We start from the raw sequence: 23,623 nt of genomic DNA, 5'->3' as shown, positions 1-23,623 counted from the left end.
AAAAACACGCATATTCTATGAGAGTAGGTCTTTTATCACAATCTTAACTATAAAGAACGCTTACTGAAATGTAGATTACAATCCTGCAAGAAAATTCAGTTCAATAACTTCTCGGTTCCATCACAAGGATGGATGAAGTATAACACAGATGTCATCAGAAGTTACAGGACAAGGCACAAATACCAGCTGAACAGAAAGGATTTATAAATACCCTGCAAAATAACTTCACATCCCTTCAACAGAAGTACGTTAAAGATCCTATTACTACCAGGCTTAGAAAGTCTCTGTCTTGGTTTTCCCCACACCCAGAATACTGTAGGGGATTATGCCTTTGGGATCTGATATATATCCCAACACAAGGTAGAAGGTATTGTATAAAATACTTCTATCTTCTAAAGGGTGCAGTCCTTTGGTCTGCTTTTTCATTAAAACTTTTGTATAAAATGACAGAAGTCACATCCACAAGACCGTCTCCTGGTAATTTCTGCAAAAACGTCTGTGAATTGACAGTCCCAGAGCCTTTACATGAAGTTTTTCCCTTTAGCCTAATTACTACTTTGTATATTTAGATAAAAACGTGTTACAGCATCCTGAGTCAGGATAAAATAAGATTTCATTCCTCTTTATATCTAAATTTCCACCTGATGACTAAGGATGTTGGATGTTCTGGTACTTGACAGAAACTACCTGCTGCTACATTGAGAAAGCTGGCTCTCTGTGACTTTCTCCATGGGGAGCTTTATGGGGTCCTGTACACATATAGCTAAAAGCAGGTAACTACCTACAGCAGTGGATTTCTGGGGGCTGCAAAACAGACCTGGCCTTTCTTCCTCTTTTCCCATTTCAGAGCTGTGAGGAGCGACACTTGATGATGGAGATGCTGAGGAAAGTCACAACACACTGAGTTACTCCAGCCTGCAGCAGAAAGAACCAGCCTGGCCTGAGCCACTTTCCCCAGCACCATCACTCCCCTCAGGAGGAAATAAGTTCAGTTTTGCTTAAAGGGACTCAGTGACACCTTACAGACTTCACATATTCTGCTGAAGGGCCTGGTAAGCCTGCCTCATGGCAGTCCCCTGGGCACCCACTGTGCTTATCCAACAAGCCCAACACAACTGGCTCTGCTGAGCCAGGCCTTGGAGCTAGCAGATGGGACCAACAGCAAATTCTTAAAACAAAAGCAGCATTCACCTGCTGCTAAAAACTAAGTATTCCTACATGAAACTGTGTACAATACAAAAATTAATTGTCGCATGAAGGTAATCTAGGAAAAGCCTTCAAACAAACCCAGCCAGCAACCTCCCACGATTCTTCACCTTACCTCACCAAAAAGCCCTTTTCTCTCAAACTACCTCCTTCCCTGTCCTCCACCACACAGCCATCTTTTACTGTCCCAGCATTCCCCACCAACTGCTCTCGGTTGTTTTTGCAGTAGCAATTTACTTTGAAATACTCATTTTCACAACTACTTATTTTTCCTCCCACAGCTCCCTACTAAACTGAAGTTGCTACTCAGACAGTGAACCCATCAGCAAGTAAGTATATCGATATACCCAATTATGTAATTCAGACTCAAAGAGCAGTTTAAATTCATCACTTCTGTACCAAATCAGAGCTATTAAAATGAGAACATCATGAAAAGGTTCCTTGCCACAAGTGCTTGATAGGCAAGCAACAACAGCTGCCAAGCTGCCTGGCACAGCAGTTCCCAGTCACCTCAGTTATTTGTCCAGCCAGGGCATATCTTCATCTACCCAGCTGTACCACATCTCACCCAGCAAAGGCCAAACATTTGGGACATTACAAAATACAGAGGACATCAAGGAACTAGTGGGGACAACACAAAGGCAAATAAGAGGCATACACACATGGGAGCAATGTGAGGGGGAAAGAAGAGAGGTAGTGCGCACAGCGAAGTGTGCAGTGATCTATAATGGCCCATGCACTAATCTGGTTAGACTACTGTTCTGCTTTTGAGAAATGGGCAAATCTTGCAGGCTGAAGCTGAAGACTTCAATTTTAAATCTTTCACTTTGTTCAAGAAAAAAAAAAAAAAAAAAAAAAGATTAAGAACAAATGATAAAAAGGTGAAGTAGTAATAGCATAGGTAAGTTGGAATCAGTCACCTAACATTACCAGAACAATGAAACAGAAGGCAAGAAAAAAAATCAAATAGAAGAGTGATCACTATTGTGTCACTTAATAATTAAATTGAGGCTTGTTGTAACAAAGCGACTTAAAATTCAAAACTGAAGCAAGAACATATCTACATTATTGACAGCCATGTGTAACTTGTAGAGCTGTCAAGGATACTTAAATTTTGTGAAACCAACATAACATTACAAAAAGCTATTAAAATCCTATGCTTTATGATTTTAAACCTGTCTTTAAATATCTATAATCAGAATAAAAACAGTTGTGAAGAAGAAATTATCTGCCCACTGTGCCACTTCTCCATTTTCAGTTATCTGATGCTGTCAAATGCACTGTCAGAGCCAGGACATCAGCCAAGGCAGCACTGGGAGCTGGTATTCCTGCAAACAAAGGGCTCATTCCTCATCACTGAGGTTTCCCATAGCCATGGTTCTGCAGACTCAGTGATTCTCAAATAAATCCGGGTTCACAGACCAGGAGAACAACTTTTTTTGGAAAAAGGCTGTGATGCTGGAAGGGGATTTACAAAGAACAAAAAATTGGAAACCACTGATCTGCATGCTGTACTTAATGAAGTATGCTAGATTTCCATTTGAACAAGAAATTATCCTTTTTGTCCTGTATACCATATATAACATATATTTTAGTGGAAAAATCATTTGTTTTTAACTTTTTTTTTTTTTTTTTGAATTAGGGAAGATTTATTAAATCTGTATAATATCTTTGGCTTAAATAACTATTACAACATCATGACAGCTTTGGCTATTCAACTGAAGCAAGAACTGAATCATCCAAAGTGAAAATTAAGCCCAGATCTGAAGCAAAGAATTCTGCTTTAGAACAGTAAGAACAAAAACACTGAAGATTCACATTGGGTCCTGGTGTAGGTTTTTGTTTGTTTGGTTGCTTTGTTTTGACTTTTAATTATTTTGCATGAAAACTTCCAATTATAGTGAGTTTTATAGTCTGCAATCTGTTTGTATATTACTTTGAGCTAGAGATGAAAACTACACCCAGCAAAACATTTTAATCCAGAAAGTTAATGAAAAATGAAATAGCCCAGTTCTTTCTGTATTATCAAAAATTTTTGCCTTGAATCTTGGCTGAAATCTCCTTATTTCCACTGAGAAAAGAAGTTAACTTGAGTTTGGATAGCCTGCATCCTGGCTAACTAGCACAGATGGCAGCATGGCTTAGAGCCCAGGATCTAGTTTCAACCAAGTTAGCACCTGCTTATTTTGAAGAGAGAATACAAGTGAAACAACACAGAATCCTCCTGTGCCTTTCCTGCAGTCCTTGTTTCCCCCATAAGAAAGGTTAGTGTTCCACATCTGGCTGGGATAACCTCAGAGCATCTCAGGTCTGCAGGATGTGCTCCATCCACACCATAAAGCAGTACAATAGCTACATCTAAAGAAAAATAAATAACTGAAGCTTACGGTTACAAACTTGGGCTTATAACACCTGAAATTGGTGTTTCCTGGTGTCCACCACTTTGATGGACTTGCTTATGGAAGAGTTTGTGATCATCTCCATGCACAAACACTCTGTTGCTAGGGTATGGACATAGAGCTTATCAGACACAGCTTTATGCTCGAAATTCACACTTCTATGATGAGAAACATTTGAAAAGGTAACCAAGGCTGAGTTTTCGGAAGCACTGAGGCATCAGGTCACTGACAGCTGGGATGTGACTAACGTCAGCCAATGGGCAAAAAATTAGCCAGGGGGTGAAAAAAATCTATGAAAATTGCAGTAGGTGTCCAGCTGCATCTTCAGAGATGTAATCAGGCTGCTCAGTAAGTGGGGATATTACACAACCCTCCCCATGGAATGAAGTCATACTAGCTATAAATTTAATAGAAAGTGTAAAACTTAAGAAAACATGAAACAACTTAAACATCTGTACTGTTTAATATGCTTATTAAAATAAATCATATACAGTAGCTTCTCGTTTTCATACTGGCATTTATAGATGACTTTTCACCTTCCACCCTTACCATGCTTTAATCTCCAGTTAAGTCCAGCATCTCATAACCCTTCAATAAATGTATCTTTCCAAATATCTGGCAGGCGCAGAAGTGCTATTCTCTCATGTTTCATAAATATGGTGCCTGGAAACTCATTATTAAAACCATTTTTGTGAACACTCAAGTTCTAATTCATGACTTCTCTGAAACTCTTTAATGAAACCAAGATGTCTGATAGTCAAGTTCTTCCAATGGGCATGAGCAACAGATCTTTCACAACCTGTTAGAAGATGTGCCAAGACTAGTTCCTTTCCTGTGTAATAGAAGCCACAGGAATCAAAGTTTCTGATCAAAGTCCAACACCTCAGCACTGCCAAAAGCTGACAAGCCCTCCCTTAACCCCCCCCCCCCCCCCCCTTATTTCCTGAAAACAGCTCTGTAATCATGCTGAATTTTAATAGGATAACTATCTCTTGGACTCAGACTGAACTTGGTTGTATTAAGCTATGATTAAGCCATATGACAGTTGCTACATATAGCATTACTTCATATATTTATTTTTAAAGTGTGACGAGATTCTTATGCAACCTACTACCACAGTCCAGGTTTTCTTTATACAAAGCCATTTTTCCCTTATTTATACTATCCATGAAACAAAATATTCAAGCAGTAAAGTGATGATTCTAATGCATTTACTGAATGCCAGCCCAGAACATGCATGCAAGATGTAGTGAAGTTATTCTGATTTGACCAGTGTAACAGAAGAGATTTTAACACTTGCAAACAAGTTCTTCTTTTCATCCCTTTGTCCCTCTCACCCTGTGGAGCCATGCACAATAACTGCTCTTAACCTGTTCGTGGCTACAGTCCTGGGCAAATGGTCATGGCTACCAGATTTATGCAGTAAGGCCAAATGACTGAAACGTAGAAATGCAGCACAGGTCTGGCAAAGCTTACCCGCTCCCGTTTTGCACTGTAGCTCACTGACAGCACATTTCCAGCTCACCAGTGAGGCACACCCCCATTTGCGGGGGATTTAACCTGAGGCCACATGAAGTCTTTCTTAAAATGTGAAATTGGATAAACTGTCCCTGAGTAAGAAGCAGCCTTAAGAGGATTTTATGTAGACAAAGGAGATTTTAATTTAATATTCCACATAGCCAATTCACACTGCAGCCAGAGCAGGGCAAGGGGTGGGGATGAGTAAGGACATTAACATCCTAATGAGTGGCTTTCCACAGCTAGGCTGATGCAGAGCTTCCCACAGAGCAAAGACACAACCACACGTACAGGCTGAGTAACTCAAGCCTTCTCTGAGCAATTCTTGTGGACAAGTGCCACTCCAGACAGACAGCTTCTCTCATCAGCGAGACAGATTTTTATTTTTATTTTAAAAACATTTCATGCCTCTTGAAATCTTTCAAAAAAAAAAAAAAAAAAAAAAAAGTTTGGTTTCCATCAGTTCTCCTACAAACTAGTACAGATGCTTACCAGCTTTGGATGTATAGGTAAACTTTAGATGTTATTTAATTAGGTGAAATATTTGTTCCAATAGTATAGTATTATATGGGAGTTTGGACTCTTAAATTTCTTATCCCTTCACATTACTGATTTATTCTACAATCACAGCAAAATCCAAGAGTATCCTAGTGCTTTAGTTACCAGAAGCAGTAAATCACTGTCCAAAGTGTGATGTTTAATTAATGTTTGCAGAATACCTTGACAGCCTTATTGAAAAATTCTCAGAACTGTAAGTCCCAGGACAGTTAAGTTTGTGAATTTCTGGTCACTGCAAAGGAAGCATGTCTTGAATTTCATCCTGGAATTTAAGCATAAAAATGTTCCTAACAGTCACAAGCTTCAAGCTGAGAGTTTGTGCTCCATTCCTTGAGAGTGCTGAGTTTAACAGTTATCCTGTCCAAATATATGTGTACAGTGGGAAGGGGAGAAGTACAATACCCCTGGTATAAAGAAGTCTAATTGTCCTCCAAAGAAAAGAGTAACTATAATACTTAGCCTAAAATGACGAGTCAGAAGAAAGTCCTTAGTTCAGAGAGAAATGCTCTTTTACTCAGGGGGCAGAGAAACAGTTTCAGCTCTTCTGTTTCAGTCAAATCACTGTTAAATATGTGTGCCAATGACCTAATTCTGTTTTCTAAGGATGTATTACTTACGCAAGAGAGACCATAACAACCTCTTCACAACTATTCCCAGTCAATTGCAGGGTTACATATTTGCCATATGTACAGCGCATAGTGAAACTTAACTGTAAGGAAACATGCAGAACTCAATTTAGCAGAGGGATTATAAGAAGTTAATAGAGCCTCAGTTGCATCTCAATTCAGTAAAAACAAATCTATCAGGTTTCATACCATATATTTACAGAAATTTTAGCACCTACAGAGAAATGAGTTAACCTCCTGAGGCACCAATACTTTCAAATTTAAGACATTATAGAAACAAAAAGACCATCTATAGATGATGATAAACCTCTAATCTAGCATAATTTTTCCTTTAAGTGTAGTTTCTCACTGCTCTCTCTCTATTTAGTATTTACTTATATGCCCATAATATTATTCATCTATATAGGATTTAAAAACCTGTAATAGTAGAATCACCCCAGTTAATGTTTTGAGAGTTTCTATAGGAAGCTTAATTTGCACTGTATGCTGGGATTTGTGTTAAGAACAGTTCTTGAAAATCTTATTTTGTTTATTCAGATGCGCAGTGCTGACAAAACCTCACAACTCACGACCTATGTTCAATTCTCAGTGAGGACTAAATCACTTTGATGGATAACAGGTTTCATTATGATATATCATTCCCTCTGAATTATCTTTTTGTGGCAGACTTGCTAAAATTGTCCTTACATCCTAACCTAAAGACACCAGGCATTTTTTTTTTTTTTTTTTTTTTTTTTTTTGATAAATAAATACCTGCCTGTATGAGTTGCTTCTGATGGGCAAGCAGCCACAGGAACAAGCAGACTCCTCTATCTCTGGCAATGCTTAAGTTTGTTTGACCAGTCCCAATGCAGCCAAGGCTTCCAGTGTGGGGCTGACACATGCAACCTCCCAGCAGTCATCATGTGAGAGAACACTGCAGGCTTGGGCCCAAGTGGAGCCAACCGTGTGTCAGAGCACTGTTCATTTTCTTTCCTACCCATTATTGGCTTGACATGCTTCCCAGCCAAGTTCACGAGTTTTTCCTACCAATTTCAGCAAGAGAAGAATTTTAAACTCACAATACTTTCACGATTTACAAAACCGCACATAAAGGTAAAACACCAAGGCATCATAAAACTTGGAAAATTAGGTATTTCTCACTCTCTAAATGCAGAAACCTTATATTCACAGTGACATTTTTTGGGGGAAAAAATCTCTGAAAGTTAAAATCTACAATAAAAACCTGATGTGCACCTGAAAAGGTTTTATTTCACAGGTTGTATCTGAAACATAGCTGTTCACATCCTGGCACAAGCGAGCCAGGAAGGTCTGCACTTTGCTCCTCTGCCAAGAGTTCCTTTACTGCTTGAGTGGGTATTTAAGTCGCTTTCAGTAACATGAGTGCTAGTTCAGCAGACGTACTCCTCTTGGTGAAATGGTCTTTACATCCCCACCACACCACCACCCACATCCACCCCTTTCCCTTCCCATGGTACAGCTGGTTTTACTTGTAAATTCTTCCTAGTGTCATCCTGAGCAAAGCAGACCCCTCTGCCAGCACTGCTGCTTGGCCAGAGTGCAGGGAAATGTTTGTTCACTTCACACTGCTCAGGGGGAGGCAGATTATCTCATTATTGCCCAAATGGGGGAGTTCAAGCCACAAGTGCTCATATGCCTGATAATGTTTGTATACATGATGATCATGCTTCCTAATAAACTAATTAGCGCATTTTGGCATGTTTATATCCATAAGCACATTACAAGGCATCTAATGCTTAGATATAAGAGAAATTACCTGCCGTGATGAAAAGACACATAGAAGAACTGAGGAGTAGGGGAGTAATTTTCCAAGTTATTGACATCATGAAACAAGATTTAAAAGAAGAGCTAAAACGCAGGTAATGCCTTACACTACATACTTGCCTCACAGCCCAACAAGAAGCAGTGACTAATGTAGTGGACATTGTAATCTTGTAAACCCTCTGCTGTGACCGAAAACTAAAGGATCAACACAAGTGCTTGCCTAATGTGGAGCACAGTACCACTTAGTCTTCCACAAGGCAAGACTTATTACTGCCAGTGCTAGATCTTCCTAACTACCACTTTCTCAGAGTTTACTATTAAACTATTATCTAAAAATATAAGATTTAAAAATAAAGGCATTTTAGAATTCCCATACAAAGTGTTAAAATCCCAAGAACCCTCATCCATCATGTCGTGGAATTAAAGCTACTGTTATTTATGATGTTTCACATAGAAAAGTACATTGGCAGCAATGAGCATGGAAGTGGATAAAGACTCCCTATTTGACAATATACAAGAGGAATAATTCTGTAACACGAATTTTACTAAGAGTGATTAAAACTGTCTTTCTGTGTTTTCTTCAGTTGTGTGACCAGAAGAATAATAAAAATTCTTTAATCCTTTTTTGCCTTTTTTTTTTTAACCAATTCTAGAGAACTTCCTCACATGTTGACACAAAATTCTGCATATGCCAAACCCTAAAACATTTTTCTTATTCCATGTTGGGAGATGCATAAGTTTATGGTGAGTAGAATGTGTTTACGCTCTCTCTCTCATTGCATACTTTCTAGATCAGATCTTGGCAGGGATGGAACAGTATTCACTGTTAAAGTTTTCTTGAAACCTTATTGCCTCATAAAGTACCAGCAGCGCTGCAGTACGTCCTTCCATACAAATACATATTAAAAGTTTCCAGATATAGAGAGTTGAGCTTGTTAAAAAAAACAAGAAAAATGAAGTATTGTGAAATGCTTGTTTTCCCACTAATTGTTTTGACATTACGAGATAAAAGTCTGTGAAGAAACTTCCACAGCAAAACAGTGTCTGTAAAGGATTTTGCAAAGATAATAAATCTTTACATGTCAAGTTTTGGTCTAGTTTCCCAAGATGCCACTTATTTAAATTTCTCAAATCAAAATAGCTCAATAGTTAAGAAGTCAAAGCAGCACTAACTAGCGTATATTTCAATTTTATTTTATTTTTTACATCAGTAGTAATTCTGGGGTCATGTCAACCATATGTTTAGCACCTTGTTGAACTACTAATTAAGGGCTTCCATGTGCAGGTTGAAGAAAATTAACTAGTTGTACTATGGTTTATGCAATATGCATTATAGTTAAAATAAAAAAAAAGTTCATATTTCTCTATCTAAACTGAATTAGGATTCTTTACGAGAAATGACTTCATACCATGCACAGCTTTTTAGTCTTACAACATCTACTTCACAGTATGCCTGATTAGAATACCAAGGACTGTTTGTATTTTATTGTCCAGTTATTCTGATTTCTTATTTCCTCTACCAAGTACAATCAATACTTTGCAAAAATGCATGCTTCTCATTTGTTTCCAGCAGTCATCCCATTGACATTTAACTAAACATGGAGATAGCCATAATCCACTCTTGACAAGTACTCATCTCATTAATGCCTTTTTAATCATCAAGGATGACATCCCTGTCAAGCTTTAGATAAATTGTGTCAAAACACATTCTACACACAAAAGCATCATTTTCTCATACAACTAAGTATAAATGGGTTCATTTATGGAGAACTGAAATAAAAAAAAAGCAGTGGACAATTTATAATATATACATAGCAAGTGTTTTAGTGACATTTTAAAGTGCCAAGGTGATTTTTATTCTTGTTATTTTGTTTGGTTTTAGGTATGCTGGTTTATTTTTTTCCCCTCTAATCCCTGTCTTCTCCTGTGTCACAAGAAGATATGACCCATCAAGACTACGACTGTAAAGCTGTAAAACTGCAGTTGTTTGTCCCGGCATCAGACTTCAAGCTACCTTATGCTCCCAGATCCTTCCCCCCACACACACACACGCACACGTGTACTGGGTCTGGCTGGGATGTTAACTTTCCCTGCAGCAGCCCATACAGTGCTGTGCTCTGCACTTGTAGCTAGAACAGCAGTTGTATCACACCAGTGTTGCGTCTGCTGCTGAAGAGTGCTGGCACAGCATCAGGACTCCCTCTAACCCTCCTAGGGGGTGGGCAAAAAAGTGAGAAAGGAACTTCACCAGGGCAGCTGATCTAAACCAACCAAAGGGATATTCCATACCATATGATGTCACACTCAGCAATAGAAAGTGAAAAAAGGTAGAAGAGGGGAGGGATGGGCTCTTGTTGTGAAAACATCTTTCCTCCCTAACACTGGCTACGTGCGTTGAGGCCCTGCTTCAAGGACACAGTCAAGCATCACTCACTTGTGGGAAGTAATTTCTTTCCTCTGCACTTCCACACAGCCTTCATTGTTTGTTTGTTTGTTTTCCTTTTCCCTTTAGTTAAATTGGTTTATTAATAATAATAATGATCTTTCCTTAATAATTATTTTTTCCCGTTAATTAAATTATCCTTATCTCAACCCGTGAGTTGTTCTTTCCTTTATTTCCTCCCCTTGTCTTCTCAGGAGGAGGAGTGAGAGCGCGGTTGTGGTGGAGTTCAGCTGCCTAGCACGGTAAAACCACCACAACAGGCAACACAATTTTTCCTCCCACCACTGTTGCTCCACTGCCACCGAAACATTTCAGCACTGCTCCACCCCCCTCTTTCTTTGCACACTTCCATATGACAGTGTCTGCCCCAGCACTGCCTTGGGGCCAGCACAGGGTTCAACAACAGCACAGCAAGACAAGGGCTATGATTTCAGTTTCAGTGCTAGTTCTTCAGCCAGGAGCAGCAACTGCAGTAAAACGAATTCAACTTCAATGCTGTAGCTCCAGGCTAAAACAAGTTAAGCATCCCAGAGATGTTGATATGTGCACAGACTGGTCAGCAGTGGCAGAACTAGAATGTGCAGCAAAATGTTCACACAGCTTCAGAGATTTTAGTAAAACAGTATTATTCACCAAGGCTAGCTTCAGTCAACTGGGATTATTCTTCCATGACTTTCTCCAGAAGTAAAGAAAGAAGAGAACAACTCAGCAGGAACTTAACTTTGATCCTTTGAATCAGCCATGGAATAACTTGTTTGCCATTAACTACAGAGAGGATCAGCCTTTTTCATTACCTTCCTTTTGACTCTATTCAGCACATGCAAGTAGACTTTAAAGTTTATATTTTGGCAAACGAATAAGGAAAGACAAAAAGGCCACCTGCTCCTACATTTCAAGTCTGTGCTCCCAACTATTTAACACCATACATAAAGCTAATAAAATCCGCTGGAATCATCTGAAATCTAAAACATTTTATCTCCTCATCTTATTTCCCAAAACTATGCAACCACTTTTTCCTGAACCTTTATAAAATATACTAGAAAACAAATTCCACTACAGTGGAAAAGTTAAAAGATATCTATACATTTGTAGTACTTAATCCTATCAAAAATATTGCCTTGGCTCCCTTCGGTCACTCCAATGATCTACAGAATTGTCTCAAATCAAACCATGGCAAATGACTTTATTTACAAGTACACATCTTAATGATAAAGAACACACAGATTTACTCAGGCTTATTGTAAACTATTATAACGTCATGCAACAGGGAGGTGTCATGCAGAACGATCAATAGACAGAGGCCAGCTTGTAATACTATTAGATGTTATTAGCACTACACACACACTATTTTTAGCCTAGATCCTTACCTTTAGAAGTGAAACAACAGCAAAGACTGAAAGTTCTAGTAAATGTACATCCTCAAGATTTGTTCCAACAAAGACACCACCTTCTCTCAACACCTCATAGGACCCATGCCAAACTCTCCTCACTAAACCCCTGCCCCAAGAAAATTGAATAGCATTATAGGAACAATAGTTAATATAGCTGCATTTTATACAGGAACTTGACCAACTTACAGCTTGATTAATCCTCTTATCATAAAATGAGATATAAAGTGAAATATATTCAGACCATACAAGACTTACTCAAGCCTTAAATTTTGCAGTTTCTAACTTCAAAAGTTTAGCTAAGTAAATGCATTTCATTAACACATTGGTTAATCCATTTATAAAACCATCAAGAACAATCACATTGTAAAAAAAAAAAAAAAAAAAAAAAAAAAAAACTCAGGAGAAATAACCTTTAGCAGTTTTAGATCTTAAAATATACTTTAAAAAATATCTCTAGACTAGTCAAGGTAAAGTAAGAAAATACAAATGAATGGAGTTTTAAATAGTTTCAACACTTTTCTATATGCCAATTGTTTCAAATCAGATGCAGCTAAGAAATATTTTGACTTACGCGATACTTTGATGAAAAACTTTCCTGCTATCAAATGTTACTCATATGGGGAAGGGTAAGCTGATGGCCAAGTAGTAGCTTTTAATGTTAAAAGATATATTAAAGTAACATTGTTAATACATTCCTATTCATGGAAGGCTTCTAGGCATGCCTTTGAAATATTTTTTTTGAACATTTGTCAAACGAGTGAGACTGCACACTTCTATATTATCTCTGACTCATACAAGATAAGTATCTCCTCATCCCCTCACCAACACTGGAACTCTACCACTCAGGCTTTCTGATTATCATTCATAATTTCCCCCTTCTTGCCTGTAAGAGAATCCTTTCCTATACACAAGCTTTTCAAAACAGAATGTGAATTTAGAACCACTGCCTTATATCTCAAAAAGACCAGGAGAAGAAAGTCCAGTGAAATATGTTGATACTAAAATAATAATAAACTCTAAAGAATGTCAATTTTTCCAGCTATTGCCCTTTTTGATGTTTATTAAGTTCTACCCACTGAACTTAATTGCACTGCATAAATGTATCCGACATGAGAATTTGGCTAACAGTAGTTAGAAAGTATGGCAGTAGGTCAATATTTAGACTCCCCTGCCAAGGGCAACAGAGTATTGAATATTATAAACATTCTGCTGGGCTTCTTTGTCACTGCATGCCAAGTTGTTCTCTTCCCACACATGGGCCATAAACCTCTGGAAGCAGAGGCTGCAATTGGGGGCTTTAAAGCGGCTCATGATGGCTAGCCACTGAATGCCCCATTGACTGGGCATTTAATTTCTTTTCCTCCCTCTAAAAAGCTTAGCTTTCTTGCACGGTCTTCTAACATAATGGATGTTATACATATAAAATAATGTTCCCATACATCAGATTTCTGAAGTTATTCAGCTGTCTCAGTGCCTAATGGGATTTTTCAAAAGCACTGAGTAATTTAACATTTATTGATTTCAATGGAGGTAAGCAATAGTATGATTACCTGCATCTGTAAGTATACTAACATATATAATTTAACTAGACTTATGAGATCACCTAATTGGATACTCCAGTTTTGTCATTGCTAGTGGTGTGACTTCCAAAGACGCTGAGTCTTTGCAAATCCAAGTGACTCAGAGCTTTGTAGATGCTCAGCACTTCTGAAAAGGCATGCTATAAGCACACCTGCCCTAATCAGAAGTGGAAGGCTACCTTTGATCAAGTATGCCTGACACAGCACATTTATTTAAAGTGCTGAAGTATCAGGCACCGAACACTGAGAGTCTGCCTGAACAGGAGACCAAGGGGCCCTTCCACTTTCATTCAGAGTTCACATGACGTGCCAGCAGTGCGCTCACAGCACTCCACTTAGGTAGGCTTGAAGAACAAAAGGCTATTCATATTTCAAGGATCCTTACCCACATGCATCAAAAAAAAGAGTTTCAAACTAAATTCCCTTTAAAACCTGGTCTTTGCTAAGAACAGTGCAGCCTCCACAGTCCTACTCTGCAGCAACAGAACCAAAAGTTACAAAGCCATTTCTGTGACTACTTCTTTGGCATTTATTTATACCAGCTCAGAAACTTGGCTGGCACATCACTGTAAGCCTTCAAAAGGATCTTGCTATTCAAATAGCAAGAATCTACTACACTCGAGACCATCCAGATGAAGTAAAAAGTTTCTCTAAACATAACAAATAGCTAGTGTCAAAGGAATGAAATTCAACAGGGCAGTGAGAAACAAAAGCACATAAAAGACATTGGCAGGGAGGAAGAGACTATCACTTGAAATAATCTCAGCTTTGAGGTATGCTTTTAACCTCTGCTCTTCAAGCAGATCTCAGCCCTAGCTCAAAGTGGAGCTTATTGCAACAAGTTACCTACTTTGTACATCCTAGAAGGAAACTTCTAATTCATTAGTCGTGGAGATCAGAAACTATATTTCTCATATTTCTTCAGCAATTAATTTAGAGATCTATAATAGATATTAGATAATAAACAACATGAGGAAAAGGTTCTTATTAGTGCTACTGTAAAATGCAGAATAATATAACAGTAATGACAATGATCTATTTTTTTTCCTCCTGTAAGTAAGTTAAAGAGCCTGAAGTAACTATTATAAATATAACTCTGATTAGGACACAAAAAGGGGAAATCAAGAGGTCAATAAAGCTGAGACTCAAGATCAAGCATTTTGATTTCACTGCTAGGGAATGCTTTCAAAGGCACAAAATACGGCATGATCCGAACAGTCTTATAAGAGCAACAAAACTTGTACACGTAATTCTTAATTCTGATTGTTTCAGACAGCACTGGTTATCCTTGACTTTGAGTCTGTGAAAATGTTGAAACTGAGGTCGGATGGCAGGATTTCTCAAATGCTTTCATATTGCAAACTCTCTTAAGGTAGTCTTAAATTTCTTTGACGTATATCCTTCCTCTCATAGACGCAGACAACCATCCTTTTCCATTCACAAGTCATACAATATCTTTTCAATGACTACCTAAATTGCTTACATAAGAGAGCAATACTGGCAATGTGGTTTTGTCTTTCTTTTAATGAAATTTTGAAATAGAAAATGAAAAGGACAGTTGAAACCATATGATTAGCTAGCTCTCAGAGGATCACATATTTGCCATGTACTTCCCAGACCATCAATAACTACTGAACCACTAAGTGAAAACCAATGACACAGTGGAAAGTCACGATAAAAGTAAGCCAACTAATTTTTGTTTATTTCATTTCAAATGATTCTTAGCAATGTCGTCTAAAATCCATTGAACATACTAGAGCTAATACAATAAAAAGTGACTGGAAAATTTTAAAACTAGATAATGAATTCAGTTTAGAAAAGAGGGTGGGGGAAGAGAGAGGGGAGGAAAGAAACTGCTTTCCAGTTTCTGATTAGCCAGATTCCAAAGATTCTTTGGTGAGAAAAAATATTTGAGATGTAACTGTATGAAGCTCTTCAGCAACAGTACCATTTGTTTTAGAGGTGGTAACATATTTTTTTTTTTTTTGAGGAAATTCTTGCATAATTTCATGTGTTTTCTTTCCTCTACTTAGACACATAGAAATACCTATTTCCAATAAATAAACTAGATCAAGGAATCATATGTAACTTGGAAAAAAATCTCAAAATATCATTTGTTCAGCTGTCACTGAGAGGTTTGCAATTAATGGGGTCAAATTTGTTTTTTCTCTCCTTAAGATCACAACAGATTAATCTGATGTATAGGAATACTGAAAAACTTTAAATATTATCTTAATAAAGCTTTTAACTTTGAAGCAGACTTGGGCTCTTCCTAATTCAGAGGAGTTTTACAGAACTAAGTTTTGTGTTTTCTTCCTTTAATAGATTCAGGATTTATTTCCTCATATGTTCAGCATTCTTTCTATTTTCCAGTGAGCCCTCTTTGCTTGGTTAGCCACAAGCAGACAGCTATTGATATAGTGCAACAGTAGGTTTCAGCACAACACAGCTCAGACAAACACTTACAGCTATCTCTAGCTCAGTCTATAGCTAGAGACAGAATTATGCCGCTGTTCAGCCCTCAGTTCCCAGAACTCAGCTGTAAACTGAGCCAATATAATCTCAAAGTTCCCTAAAATATCTGCATTAACACTAAGTTAAATGGACAGCAGCTGAAGGAACCTGAACAAGATGTTTCCTCGGTAAAGCCAGCTTCACTCAGGCCTTCAAAGTTTCATTCAAAGGAGTTGTTTCTTGTTGCCAATAGTTTGCAAAATTTGAAGCCTGCTGGCAAAAACCCAGCCTGTCACCTCAGGAAAACCACCTTCCCAAACAGCACAAGCCTTCAGCAAGATGTCACCATGGACGAACTCCAATTGAGAACATATGCCCTCGGCTCCTCTGACACTGTCCTTTCCCAGTGTAACACCTTTGTCAGCAAGGATGCTTGCCACTGGGAGAAGCAGCCAACTCTGCACATGTTCCAGTAATACAGCAATGCTGGCAGCTGTGGGCTGGCAAGTTTGGGAGTCTCATGGCTCACCAACACAGGAATATAAGTGGAATAGATTGCATTCTAGGATTTCAAGTTAAATACAGTTTTCTTTTGGCTTAAACTTCTTATCTTCTTTCATACCTGATAAATTAAAAGGGAGTGTGTTTTAAGAGCAAAAAGTGAAAGGAGAAATAAAATAGGCCCTTGTCTCTGTGGGAAACAACGTGCTAGCAAAAAACATAGCTATGGCAGCTTAGAATTTACCTTTTAGCCTGTTGTACGATAATTAGAGCTGACTGGGTAATTTATACCTTGGCGTCTACCAAACAGGGAGGAAAGCATGATCACCAGTTTCACTGCTTTTAGATGACTAATATTTCATTGCTGAATGGACCAAGAACTGTTTTAGTCATGAAAAAAGATTCTAAACGCCAAGAAGTAATATTTAATTTTGAAACTCTACTGTTCCAAGAAGAAATTACAAGCCAAACAGATCTGCACAAACACGCACAGATATCCATCTTTAGTACAATGAGTAAATTTTTTAATTATTTATTTATTTTTGGTAAACCCCATGCACAAACATAACTTCAGAAAATGCAAATTTAGATATGCATAGTGTATGGTCACAGTACTTTCCATTTCTGTTGAATAAATAGTATCAATCAAGCTAAAGGACACTGTCTTTTGCCAGACTTGACCTAAACAATAGCCCATTTTCAAGCTGTCCTGCAAGGCATCATGCCACCAATACAAACAGCTCTTCAGGCTGTGCTATTACACAAGTTGGTTTCTTGATACCTAAGACCAAGAAAAACAACTTTTGATACCTAGATGAAAGCAGACTTAATAACTTTCACTGTCCTTGCACACACTGAAAGGAGGAAGAGAGGGGGAGAGACAGCAGGCAGGTTGACCAGGTCTTCAGTAATAGCAGATTACCCAAATTTTGTACAAAGTAGGGACCTTGGGCTCAGCACAGAGGCGTGTTCCCATTCATAAGAAAAACAACAAATGCATCTGAGTAAATACCAGAGTTCAGCAGCAGCAGCACTGTGGTGAGATCTTGATTAACTCACACAAGGTAAGTAGGTTTCTGAAAATGAAAACAATTACGCTATTTATGTTTATGTTGTAATATTCACTTTTGAGAAAGCTTTTTCTGGGTCAATGGAAAGGAGGCCATTTGAATAACGTATCCTTAGATTTTAATCACACATTAACTATTCACGAATATGTCAGGTGGCTGAATGGAAAAGTAACCAATGATAATTGAAAATAGATTTTTACTCAGAGGAAAAGTTACAACTCATGTAATTCAATAAATTTAGCACCTGTTTACTACACAAACAAACAAATGAAAGATTCTAGTTCACAGTTCACAAAAATTCAACAACTAATGTTTCTGCTCAAGGGACAGTATCTAAGCAGACATCTGGAGAATCTACTGATTAATTAATAGATTCATTAATTAGACAGCTGTACTGTTAGAAGAGAATTTAATTGTTTGGATTAATAACCCTACTAATTAGTCCTAATGAAAATCATCATCAACCCTTATAGCTGAGAAAACGCTGACTTCCTACATGCCCATCTGCATGATTATCTTCTTCCTAGAAGATGCTAGATAGCTACTGGCTGAGGTATGATACCACATGTACCATGGGAACATCCAGAACAACCCTGAAGCCAGTGATATTTCCAGTCTCCAGCAAACATTCCAGTGTAGACAGGCACTAAAATCATTTACCTGCGTCTTGACTCTGAAACATGGCACCAGCACAGAAATATGTGAAAAACAAATTATAAATAGCAAGCCTGTGAGTGGGTACAATAAGTCATGAGGCAGCAGATGAATATTACTTAATTTAAAATCATCAAGGTGAGCAATCTATACACAATAGCAAAGAGAAGCCTTTCAAAACCATGACAGGGCTGCAGCATTCACAAATAACCTTATATAATTGTCTTGTCTCACCAAGAAGATACTCATATCCCTTTCCACAAAGAAAAGATTGTAATTATGAGGTATTTCATACGAGCTATGACCAACTACAGTATGTGACAGCCAGCTTAGAGTGCTGATTAATAATGAACTAAAGACTTCATTGGAGAATGTTCCTGTCATCATAGCTGAATCAAACAGTACATCTATACTGTGTTAAGTACGCTAAAAATTCTGATACTAGTTTTCCTTCTATGTGTTTAAGTTACCCAAATGTATAATGGAGATAGTACATCAAGGGATACTGAGGGGATGTGAGGGGGAAATAAACATAGTGAATTTTATGAAGCACAGATAACTAAAATCCACCTTAAAAGCCCATGGAGAAATGAATAGTTTTGAATTATAGTTTAATTAGCATACAAAAAGCATATTGGGGGCATAGCAAGGAAAGATTAATTTTGCACATCACATGTGGTAAAAAGGTTTGTGATCAGTTAAAAAATAATTTTAAAAAATACACATGGAAGGAAAGGAGAGGAGAAAGGGTGAAGAAGTTCAATTTGCACAGGTAGCCACAACCTGATACTTCTTCAGCTATGCGTGTTTGTTGCTGACATTTCTCTTCCCGTATTCCTGAATTCTTTAGCTTAAATCTGTGCATGCTATTTATTTTTGTAACATCAGGTGTACTGACAAATTCCAACAATGAAAGCAAACATTTCACATCAGATTATAAAAGTGACTTGTCTAGAAGAAAATTCACAGAAGTGCCTGGTAGAATTTCTGTGGGAAAGAGACACCAAAGAACATTCTGGAAATCCCACTACATCATTTTGTGCTCAAATTCCACTGGCCCAAGATATCCAAGAAAAGCCTTCATGAATGTGTCATGTTATTACATTTACCAATAGACTACATGAAAATAGGGCAGACACATGGTATATAATTTAGGTGAAATTAATATTTAAACAAATATAGAAGATAGCCATCATTCTTAATTTTTGTTGAGTTTGCTTGGTTGACCTGCAATGTAGTGTTTGGGTATTAGTATCAAAATTCCTGCTCAGTAATGCCCATCAGCTCTGCAGTTGGTTGTATGACCAGAAGTTTCTAATAGAATATTGACAAAGCACATTCAACTGGGTACCCACACACTGCCAGATGTAAGCCTAGTGCTTCCAAAGCAGGTTACATCCCACCACAACCACCATCTGCAGAGGGGAAACTGATGGGAGGAGTACTTGGAGAAATCTTCAGTCCAAGCAGACTGCTTGAGTGAAGACCCAAGGAAATGTTAATTTTTTCCACAACTTGAAAACAAATAATGGGGATAATAATATAGGGGCTTGGTAGGAAAGTATTGTTGATGGGAAAAAATGGTCAATATGTAGCTACAGTTATAGTATTAGAAAGCAGAATGGGCATGAACAGAATGTGATTTATAGTCACGCACAGACTTACACATTGAAACTGAACCTCTCCCTGCCACTTGTATACAATACATAGCCCATCTTCTTTTAGTTTCTTCCCAGCCTGGGTTCATGAAAAAGGTACCCAAAGAGCCTTGACTACTGATAAAGAACTTGTTGATATCACTCTACCCTCTCATCTCTCTCACCTCCAAGACGTATATGCTAATAATCAAGTTGTAGGGAAAGTATGAACTTTCTGCTCCCATGCTGAACTCATATATGTTGAGTGACACAATTTCTTAGGATTTCAAAGAAAACGTAGAAAAAAAAATGGTAGGTGACTCCACAATCTGATACAGGCATCCATTCACTGTTCTACCCACCAATACCTTTTTCTAACAGAACTACCTATTTGATCCAATTTACTGTTTCATACAAAATACAGATACAGGTAGCAGAATAGAGACCTCAACACCCAGGAATTCTTCATAAAAACCTAACTGGCTAACCATGAGAACTTTAACTCTATTTAACATTAAACTCCCTTGTTTCAGCAACTTGCTTTATTACTCAATTATCAGAACAACTGGACCTAGTTGAACAAGTTCCCTGGATAACCTGGCAAGGAAAAAAGATGAATTAAGAAAATGAGATTGACCATGCATTTGGGGCATGGGGGAAGAAGAGCGACACTATTTCCAGCTTCTCTTCAATGACTTTTATGGAAAAGAGTGATTTGTTTGTGCTGATAGAAGAACAACAAAACTCTATACTAGGTTTTGCAAACCAAGTCCAAAATGCAGTGAAATATGCTCAAAGGAATATTGCGTTACAGGAAACTACCTTCTTGCCTTCTGTAAGTATTCCAAAAGTTATCAGAAACACAGTAGACAAATAAACCAAATATTATAACCTATGCTAGGAAAAATAATTCTGTAAGTAGATTTACTTCATGTATATAATCCACAAATTCCTATTACAAGGTGTTAGGGAAAGACAAATATCTAAATAGATTGCTGTGGCTGCAGTCAATAAACATATTTCATCACTGCTGCTGCCAAAACAGTCTGTACAGAAATGTGTCTGACAATCATAAAAAGAACTAAAAGAAATTGAATTACTTATTCCTTGCATTACATTAGTAACTCAAGTGTTTGGGGAAGGATGGACCAAGGGGGCTAAAAGTAAATCATTTCTACAGCATTTTTAATAATAATCCTTACTCACAGCTTCTATCCTGACTTTTCGTATGACTTTTTCCTCTGCATTTAACACCCTTTCCTACCGATGCCTTTTTAAGAAAGCATCACATGCACTCAATGATTCTGTTTACCTGACACACACCAAAAAAAGCACATCCTAACATAACAATTACCAAGTTATGTATTTAAATTGCAAACATCAGATAATAGCACATTATCTTCTGGGTACGGAAGAGCACAACTGAGCATAAAAGTAATTTGAAGGAGGACATATTGAACCAGACTAATGGATCTAAACAAGCACCATTGGTGACCCCAGAAGTACATCTACTGTCCTTTAGTTTCCCCCTTTTCTTTCTGTTTTCTTAAGACTTTAAAAAAAAAAAAGATAATTCAAGCTATGAAATTATTTAGGTTGGCATAGATTAAGTAAATCAAGACACACACCCAACTGAAGTGTCAGGAGAGAAAACCTGAGCTTTTAGTTATGTTGAAACACAGCTGTATTCAATCTTTAGTAACTGATCAGCATCAGCAGCTGGTAGAGTGTCAGCTATTAAGCCAAGGTAAAGCTAAATGCCCTTGCTACTATCTCAAATATTTTGTACTAACTTTTTTAAAACATAAAAAACACTATTACTGCTACAGCTGAAATTATTGGAATAACTCTTGTAGCTGAACTAATTATTTATAAAACACTCCCTCCTTAAATTGCTTGCATCCTTATTCTCAACTCTGCATAAGGTGTGGTAAGATCCAAATTTACCAACACAATAAACCTGCATTCATTTTAAAAGACAAATTTTTATGATGACAAAAGGAAAGGCAATTTACACAGACGGAAAGCAGTGGCCACATAAAATAGTAGACCAAACAATTTTGGAACACAAAACTGAAGGCTGGTATTTTACTATATGTAAGTAGGGAAAACTGAGACAGTGAGTTTTTAATATCTGTACTTGACTATAAAAATCTTATGACTCCATTATAATTAAATGTAAATCTCACTTCTTTTATTAGATACCAGGACTAGAAGAACTAGAGTTTTGGTGTGTTATTTATTTATTTTTCCTCTAAAACATGCACATCAACCAAATCATATAGTGTGTCAAAATGTGAGTGTCAAAGTCAGCCTGCTTCCTCTGTCAAGAACATGGGGAAGATATGAACATGTTGCCAACTTCTATAACACTGTCAGAAGTGCTATCAGCACTTTTCTTTCCCTTTGTGAGGCATATGGTTAAGTGACAATGCAATGAGCATCCGTTCTTAAATAATGTGTTCTTTGTAGTTGGGTAAAAAAAAATAAAATTAAAAAGCACAGAAGTAAAATCAGAAAATTTTCATAAGAACCTGAAAGAACCAGAATTGATCTCATGATTTTAAATCAATTTACTTATTTCTTCTGATTGAAAACACTTATATAATGCAGCTGTGTTGGCCTGGACAAGCAGAAAAAAGGGTTACTGCACTCTTAGTAAGGTCTGCAGATGTCAGTACACTGAAGCTCACCCAAGAAGGAGTTGAAATAATTAACAGTCACTGTCAACAGGACATGTACCACAATAAAGTGAACGTGTCATCAAAGCCTGTGGTACGTGTCCCTCAAGCGGACAAGAGCACCACAGCAACTCACCACACCTAGGACATAAGACATTCACTGCAGAATCCACCACTTCCCTCATAGTTAAGACTAAGGGTGATGAACCAAGCCACGTTCTCGTGTAGATCTTTCAAGAGGCCTATGCAGCAAGTACCTTCCTGCTGGGCACTGCAGGACCACAGAGCACTGCTATTCCTGAGAATGCTAATGAGCTTCTGGCACAGGTATGATGGATCCATGGCATATTTTGTCACAAGTGAGAATCTAACAATATTTTAGTACTGTTCACAACCATTTAGAGGTGGATCTATTGCATACACTCCTGTATGAAATTCTCTCTCATCTCATCAACCAACTGACATCTCACAGTTCCTGTTTCCCAATGGAGACCATGGAGAATAAATTAAAATAGTCCATAAGTCATGTAGGTAGCATCCTTCCTCCCTCATTCCCATCGTTCTCCTCATAGCATGAATTCTGGACATTCTGGGCAACAAGTCTGGCCTGACCCTAACTGAAGAACAATATACAATTCAGTATTTTCACTTCTCTATATATACACAGTCTCTCCAGGGCATTTAACAAGTACTTCATGGTTTTCACTAAATAAAGCTTTACAAAAAATCTCACTGCCCTACAATAGACTCTTTTCTCAGAAATCCCATATCTTCCCATGGAACGTTCTGTTAGGGTAAGTCGATAGAAGAATAAACCTGGGCCTTAAATGAGCACATCCCCATCTCCACAATATGCACACCACATATAGCTACGTTTTCACCATCTGTTCCACCTTCAAATCACACACAAAAAATTCACAAACTAACACAAAAAGTAATAATTATGATTTCTTAACGTTTGTGTGTTTCATTTTCAGCAGGGAGAGCAGTTTGCAATGGCACTTCCCTGAAGCAGAGCAGCATTTTTCATAGCTCTACAATATGCTGTATTATGGAGTAGCTATACTACATCCTGCAAGTCAAATCAACAAGTGGTATGCATCAGTGTACTGTCATTAAT

This window comes from Aythya marila, assembly GCF_965140915.1.
Source record: "Aythya marila genome assembly, chromosome: 3".
NCBI classification, from domain to species: domain Eukaryota; kingdom Metazoa; phylum Chordata; class Aves; order Anseriformes; family Anatidae; genus Aythya; species Aythya marila.
Note: the sequence above shows the minus strand (reverse complement) of the source record.